The following is a 7,846-nucleotide window of genomic DNA, read 5'->3' on the forward strand; positions in this document are numbered from 1 at the left end:
CAGATAGAGATTACAACAGGAGAATTAACTTCTAAATTTCAGCTATCATTTATTCTTTAGTTATCTAAATTACCTTTGATTTTATTCACAATATAAACTTAACAATCATCACAGAATTTTGCCAACATCAGATTGCAAAAAATGAACCAAAGTTTGGACCAGATGACTGTCCATTTAGTAAAAAGATCTGAACTCTGGAAATAGGATTAGAAATGTCATTGCATTGGTAGGAATTACAGTAAAGACAGGTTGTGCTTTGATGCAGAAAATGCATAGACACACAAAAACGTAATGAAATGCCAGTGGTTTCTTTCTACTAGCCAGCTACAGCCTTGCTACAGATGCAGGCCACATATGGACAAATGATTAGCTGGTTTGCTTCTTAGTTAATGGTCTGAATTAATCGGTGACATGAAGGAGAATGACTTGAATGAAGGACTTTCTGCGCCAGAAAGCTTTTATGTGGAGACATACTTAAACACAGCACTAATGCAAGATTGGGAAGATTAAAAAAAAAAAAAAAAAAGGCAGTCTAAATGCTTCCAAGCCAAATATGTGGTTTGTGTTGACCCAGCTTTGAACTTCTGAAGGAATGAACTAATTCTGATGAGCCAAACTGGTTTCAGCCTTCATCCCTAAAAAATGAGTGGGATAAATAGTGATACTGATAGTTCTGTAACAATTCAACAACTTCATCAATAGCTGAGCAGAAGCAGGGCAGGATCAGCAAAGGGGGATTAGAGGCTATTCTGTCATGGCTAATCTTGCAATTCCTTCTCTCCCTCACTCCAAATGGATCCTCCAGCATATTCAAATGCTTTGCCACCAAATTCCTCAACACCCAAAAGAGAGGGTGATATGGAAAGACTGGAAACAATGGAAAGGAATGAAGCTGGTGAAACAGGCTGTGAGAGGAAGCTCTGGCTGTGATCTCTTCACTGTGCAGCTTCTTACTTATGAGCTTACTGCAGCCCATGTGTCTGGATCTCAGGGGATCAGATTCTGCCCTAGGTGCATCCTTGACTTGTTGGATAACTCTGGTTAAATCACATTCTCTACACCAATTTCCCAACAGTTAAAAAAAAAAAGAAAAAAAAAAAAAGAAAGAAAGAAGACTAACACTCATGTTTCTGATTTTGTTTGTAAAAGTTATTGAGGGCCTGAGCTCTCTTGTTATCAACAGTGAGAATTATTTTCCATATAAAGAAACAACCAAGGACATGTTCAAGCTAGCTGAGAAGGCAGCATCTTGTTCTGCTGAGAGCTAGAGAGGCAGCCCAGGTGCCAAGTTTTCTCTTTAAGACGAAATGTTAAAACCCCAGGGACAGAGGCTGAATTTCTTCTCTGCATGCTACTTTTAGGCTCAGATAACTTCAGGTCCATATCTTCCAGTCAAGCCAAAAGCTGTTGTGATGTGATCTAAATATAATGTGAGAAAGAGAAAAAGCAAAATAGGGATTCCCACAGAAAATTTTAATTCTGTGAAACACATCAAGAAGAACATTGCAGCTACACCTCAAGTAGGGTGATGACAGGGATTTTAGTGCATCAGTTCAGTTTTTGAGCTCAAACGTGAAAACACTAACTGTGGGGTAAACTGAGCTTTGCATTCCTAATATGCCCACTGAGCAGTTGCAGCCTTGAGGCTGGGAGAAGAGGAGCCCTGGTGGAGTTTCCATGCAGCCTTTGCAGATTTCCAGTTCAGGACCCTAGAAAAAACTCACCCAGAGAAAAGCAAAGACTTACTGACCCAGATGCATCTGCTTTCAGAGGCAAAGCAATAGGCCTGCTTGGATACAACCAAGTCAGCCTGGGAAGCAGGTTCCAAGAGCCTTGCTGTCAACTCTTTCTCTGAGCAAAGTAAACTGACTGCAGCATAACAGCAAATCTTTGCAAACGTGACTGCAGAAGGCATAATATTTTTCTTTTTTCCTGCACAACATAAAAATGCAGTCTTTTCAGGTTGGGATCAAGCAGAATTACAGCCCAACACATGTCAAGGTGACAAAGAGGACAAAGTGAACATGATATGGTGACATGATAACAATAGTCATGGAAAACAACGATAATAATATCTCATGCAGAAAGAGCAGTTGTCAGGGAGCTTTAAAATGCCATGCTTCCACTAATCCCTCACCTTTGATTTTGACCACAATGAAATAATATGCAGATTATGACAAAGATAATCTTGAACTTCACCTAACAACCAGTTATCAGCTCTATACTGAAAAGCAGATATGACATCTGCCTGTAAGTACAGGCATGTTAAGACAAGTATCTTTTCAGATAAATTAATAAGCTAACAACTAAAGACATTAGCAAAACAAAATTATTACCTGGATAAATACCTAAAAGTAGTGTTTCCTCAGTCATCTATCTGGACCAATTTAATGCCCACAGATCTTTTCTGACTCCTAAAATAATTTTAAAAAAAAATAAATCAGCAATATGGCATACTGGTACATCCTAACAGATTGACCTTTAGGATCCAATGTTATGTCTTACAAGACAGAATAGACAATTCCTGGATTCATGATAAAATGGACACTGTAACCACTGTAAACCATACCTACAGGGGATGAAAGAAAGGACACTCAGGGCATAGAATTGCAGCTGTGTTTAATTCATTTGAGTAAATTATAAGACATTATCATATGTATGTGTGTATTTCGACTGTATCCTTGCCCGTAAGCCAAGGAAATAAATACAAATTGTACACATAAAAAATAAGACACAAGTGCCAAAGAGGGAGGAAGAAATTGCATTTGTAAAATTTAGTTGGATTAGTTCACCGAGCTCAGTTCTTCTGTCTTGCTGATGCTGTTTGTTCATGAGAGCTGATGAGTCATTGAAAAGATGCCCAAAAGCTTTTTATAACAAATGATAAGGAAACAGGCTCAAAAGTTTAATCAAATTATATCAATTTTCAGTCAAAAGATTGTATGTCAATTTGAAAGACCTCAGCAAGAATCTAATGCCACAAAAGAAGAAATATTGAAGGAAAAATCTATTTAAGTACCAACATCAGGAGGTTGTCCTGTACATGTCACATGATGACACTCCAGATGGTCTGCTCCATAACCTTTCCCTAATACCAAAGTCAGACTGACAGGCCCGTAGTTCCCCGATCCTCCTTACAGCCCTGCTTGTAGATGGGCATGACATTTGTAAATCTTCAGTCAACTGGGACCTCTCTGGTTAAACAGAACTGCTGGTAAATGATAGAAAGTAGCTCAGTGAGCACTTCCACCAGCTACCTCAGCACACCTGGATGGATCTCATCCAGCCCCATGAACTTGTGTGTATCTGAGTCATGCAGCAGGTCACTGAAAATTTCCCCCTGGATTATGGGCTTCATTTTGCTATTCATCCCTGAGTCTTCCAGCTCAGGGGCTGGGTACTCCAGGAACAACTGTTCTTACTATTAAAGGCTGAGACAAGTGATTAAGTACCTCAGCCTTTTTCTCATCCTTTGTCACTACGTTTATCCCCACATCCAATGAAGGATGGAGATTCTCCTTAGCCCTCCTTTTGTTGCTGATGTAATTATAGAAACATTTTTTACTGTTTTTTAAAGCAGTAAGCAGATTAATTTCTAGTTGGACTTTGGCCCTTCTAATCTTCTCCCTCCAAAACCCCATAACATCTTTGCACTCTTCCTGAGGTGCCTGCCCCTTCTCCCAGAGTTTACAAACTCTTTTTATTTTCCCTGAGTTCCAGCCAGAAGTCTCTGTTCATCCAGGCCAGTCTTCTTCCCCACTGGTTTGTCTTTCAGCATATGAGAATGTCCTCCTCCTGTGCCTTTAGGATTATCTTTTTGAAGAATGTCCAGTCTTCCTGGACACCTTTGCCCTTCACGACTTCTTCCCAAGTCTCCTAAACAGGCCAAAATCTGCCGTTTGGAAGTCCAAGGTGACAGTTCTGCTGACCCTCATCCTTACTTAGAAAACTGCACCCAAGACAGCCTCCAATCGTCACATCACCCACCACTCCTTCTCTGTTCACAAACAACAGGTCCATCCAGTGCCTTCCCTAGTTGTCTACCTCAGCAGCTGTATGAGCCAGAATTCCCCATGTACTCCCCACTGGTGAGGTCATACCTCAAATAGTGTTCAGTTTGGGGCCCCTCACTATAAGAAGGAGGTGCTGGAGGGAGTCCAGAGAAGGGCAACAAAGCTGGTGTAGGGTCTGGAGCACAAGTCTGATGAGAAGCAGCTGAGGGATCTGGGGGTATTTGGCCTGGAGAAAAGAAGGCTCAGGAGAGACCTTATTGCTTTCTACAACTACCTGAAAGGAGGTGGTAGCAAAGTGGAGGCCAAATCCTTCGCCCAAGTAACAAGTGATACAAGAAGTAGAAATGGCCTCAAGTTGTGCCAGAAGAGGTTTATATTTGAAATTTGGAAAATTTTTTTCCCCAAGAGAGTTGTTAAGCCCTGGAACAGGCTGCCCAGGGAAGTGGTTGAGTCACCAGCCCTGGAGCTTTCTAAAAGACGTGTAGATGTGCTGCTTGGGGAAACAGTTTAGTGGTGGACTTGGTAGTGCTGGGTCAATGGCTGAATTTGATGGTCTTAAAGTTCTTTTCCAGACTAAACAATTTTAAAATCACTAGGAACTGTTGTTAAGCTCAGTTTCATTTTAAACTTCAGATGCTTTCATTTGATACCCAGCAGGAGCAAAATTTCTATGTACTTGTGAAGATACAGGTGTTTAAACAGTTACCAGAAGCTTTTTAGTATAAATAGAAAGTGAGTTACAGATTATGATGGTTTAGGAATTTGAGTGGTGTATAATATAAAAAACCCCACACTGCATCTGAGAAAGAATGTATTGTTGAAAATAATGATTTTCAAATTCCTGTACACAGCAACTTTTAAGTTTTCTGTAACTAGATTCTTTTACTGATGTTATTAACAATCTAATAAAGTAATACGACATAAAAAAGTCAAATATTTAATTTGACTTTTTCTGTTTCATCTGCCTGTGTATTTTTTCCCCATGGCCTTCCAGAATTTTGTATTTTTTGCATTCCTCTTTATTTAAACCCTCCAGAGTGTCTAATATAATTCCTGTATAAACTCAGTCTGATAAAACCTGATCCACAAAGGTAGCAGATAAATCATTAGCATCATCAGCTACAAAATGTAAGTCCTATAACCCCCAAAAGCTGTTTCCTGCTGATGTCCATTCACTCTCCAAAAAATGTGGAAATAAATTACCTTGATGAGTTACTTTGGAGGGTAATGCCTTTGGGTCTTTCCCTGTCAGGGACCTAGGAATTAATTTTTATATCACAATTCCTTCCTAGTAATGGGAGTCGGGAAAAATTGCACATTAGGGTAGAAAAGGGAGCACAGGGATTATACAGTGGACTGCCACAAGGATAAGGAATTCATCTGCAAAAATTCCTATAAAGAATGCTCTGCCATGGTTTGAAACTTGCTTTGAAACTTTAACATGGAACTACCTGTACTTCGGAAAGAAATACCTCAAGCAAGTAAAAATTACCAGAGCTCCACTCTTTCCACTATGCACCTTTACCCATAAAGTTCAATTCAGAAAATTCTGAGAATTGTAATAATTTATGCTATATATCATACATTTTCAACATCAGTGGCAGATGAATTCTGTACATAATCAGCAGCTGAGAAGTAAGAAATTGCTTTTTCATCTACAGATTATTTAAACACACCTCTCTGAATGTCAGAAGACTCAGTCTGATTTGTGTTTGCACCATTTGCTATTTAGAGCTTCAAACTCAATTTATCGTTACACCTCAATTAAATGTCTTTTCCATCCTCAGACCTAGTTAAATATGAATATAAACACACCAAATACATACTCTAAACGTTTCCTCAAATTACCCTAAAAAGACTAAAATATTACTACAGTTTTGAGCATTTCTTTGTTTCTTCTTGGAAACCAAGACATTCCCTGGAGCTGAAATGAAAGTTATCGATCCAGCTCTGCACCCCTAGTTGGGACCATCTTCAACAGGTCATCTTCGAAGAAGAATTTTTTTTTTTATCATTTTGAATGCAAATAATGTGGCCCATGTCTAAAGAGACAAGTATCCATTATTACCCTTCATTACAAACTAGATATGGGATTGTATACTTTTTCAGGATTCTGTGACAAAGGATTAAACAGGCAACAAACACTGCAGTTTTTCCTGTGAATAAGATTATTCCCTTCACGAAGGTACCTTTAGATATATTTTTGCTGCTTATCTATTTTGCCTTGGATTTGGTGCATGCCTGGATCCTGGGACTGCAGACAGAATGCTGCATGAGTGTCACAGCTGAATAGAGCCTTTTGTTTAGTTTTATCATGGGCCCTACCATTTCTCCAGAATGAGCTCTGCTTGTTCACAGTTCTGACTGAGATTTCACTCTTATGAATTGTTTCCAAACACATGCCATTAATCTGACATGACTCAGATAAACCTTCTAAATAAACAGCCTTCCCTTTTACATGCGGTATTCTCCTTCCAGCACACAGCTACCTACACAAGAGTGGGTATACGAAAGGTACACTGATTCCTGTTGTCTCTGCTGGTGGTCAGAAGCAGATATCCAGGAAGTCCTACAGTCCTAGAGGAAGTGCAGGCTGTTCACTTCCCCAGAAGGCTCTCCTGGCCACCAGCTGAGCACAGACCATGGAACCCTTTAACTTTGTGTACAGTAGTCCTGCATTCATTTATCTTCCATGAACTCATCTACTTACTCTTTTAGCCTACAGAAACTTTTAGCACCCATATAATTCTGTCGCCAGGAATTTCACAGCTTAATTTTATCTGTAGGAAGAATCATTTTCCTTGTTTTGAACCTCATGCATGCTGGTTTTGCTTCATACCACCCAGTTCTTTAAGAAGAAAGTAAACAACTGATCTCTGTCCTGTCCATGCAGCATCACATGCCTCAGTCATCTCCTTTGCAAGACTGAAGAATCACAGCCTACATAGCCACTCCTTATTAGGAAGCAATTTCACACCTTTGATCATCAGTACAGCCCTTTCTGAAGTCCTCCCACAGCCTTTTTGATATCCTGCTTGTTTTGTTCCAGACATAGATGGATTCCCACCATGGTATGTTTTGCAATAGCTATGGTTAGACTGAGTCCTAGTTCATTGTATTGCTGGAGTGGTTTTGAGTTAACAATCAGAATATGCACCTCACAGTTGAATACAATATCCTTGTAGAGAAAATCTACCCTGACATGTGACTTTGTCATGGACTTTAACATCATGAGAATTTTGACCCAGCCCCAATATGCCTGTACACTTATCCAAACACACGAATAGAGAGAGAGGCAATGACATTTTGATAATGTTTCATATCTGCTTGAATTTCACACAGTTCCTGTCAGCCCACTCCTCCAGCCTGTGCAGGTCCCTCAGGATGGCAGCTCTCTTCTCAGACATGTTGACTCCGTTTGTTGTCATCTGCAAACACAATCAGAGTTGCCATCTTCAGGTTACAGGTAGAGATGTGAAACATGCCAAGTGTCAGGGTAAACCCCTGCAGTACCCAACTCGTTATGGGCCAACAGCCATAGCATAGTGTGCTGGTTTAAAAGTTAACCAGCAGGGGGAATGAACCCAACTCAAAGGAGAGATTATAAGTCAGAATAACAATTTATTAAAATAATACAGTAAGTACAATAATACAAACAAACAATTGGTCTCAACCCACAAAAACCCAAATGTGTAACCCAGTACCCTGGGGCCTGAACAAAGTGGTGTTCCTTGGGCCCTGTTTGAGTCCAAAGTAAAGGGAGAGGGGAAGAACCTGCTGGTGGGAGAGCTGCTGCAGTCTGGCCAGAACTGGTGATCGCAGTCCAGTGGTGG

Source organism: Manacus candei, unplaced genomic scaffold, assembly GCF_025592945.1.
Source record: "Manacus candei isolate 608988 ecotype Guabito, Panama unplaced genomic scaffold, ASM2559294v1 h1tg000056l, whole genome shotgun sequence".
NCBI classification, from domain to species: Eukaryota; Metazoa; Chordata; class Aves; order Passeriformes; family Pipridae; genus Manacus; species Manacus candei.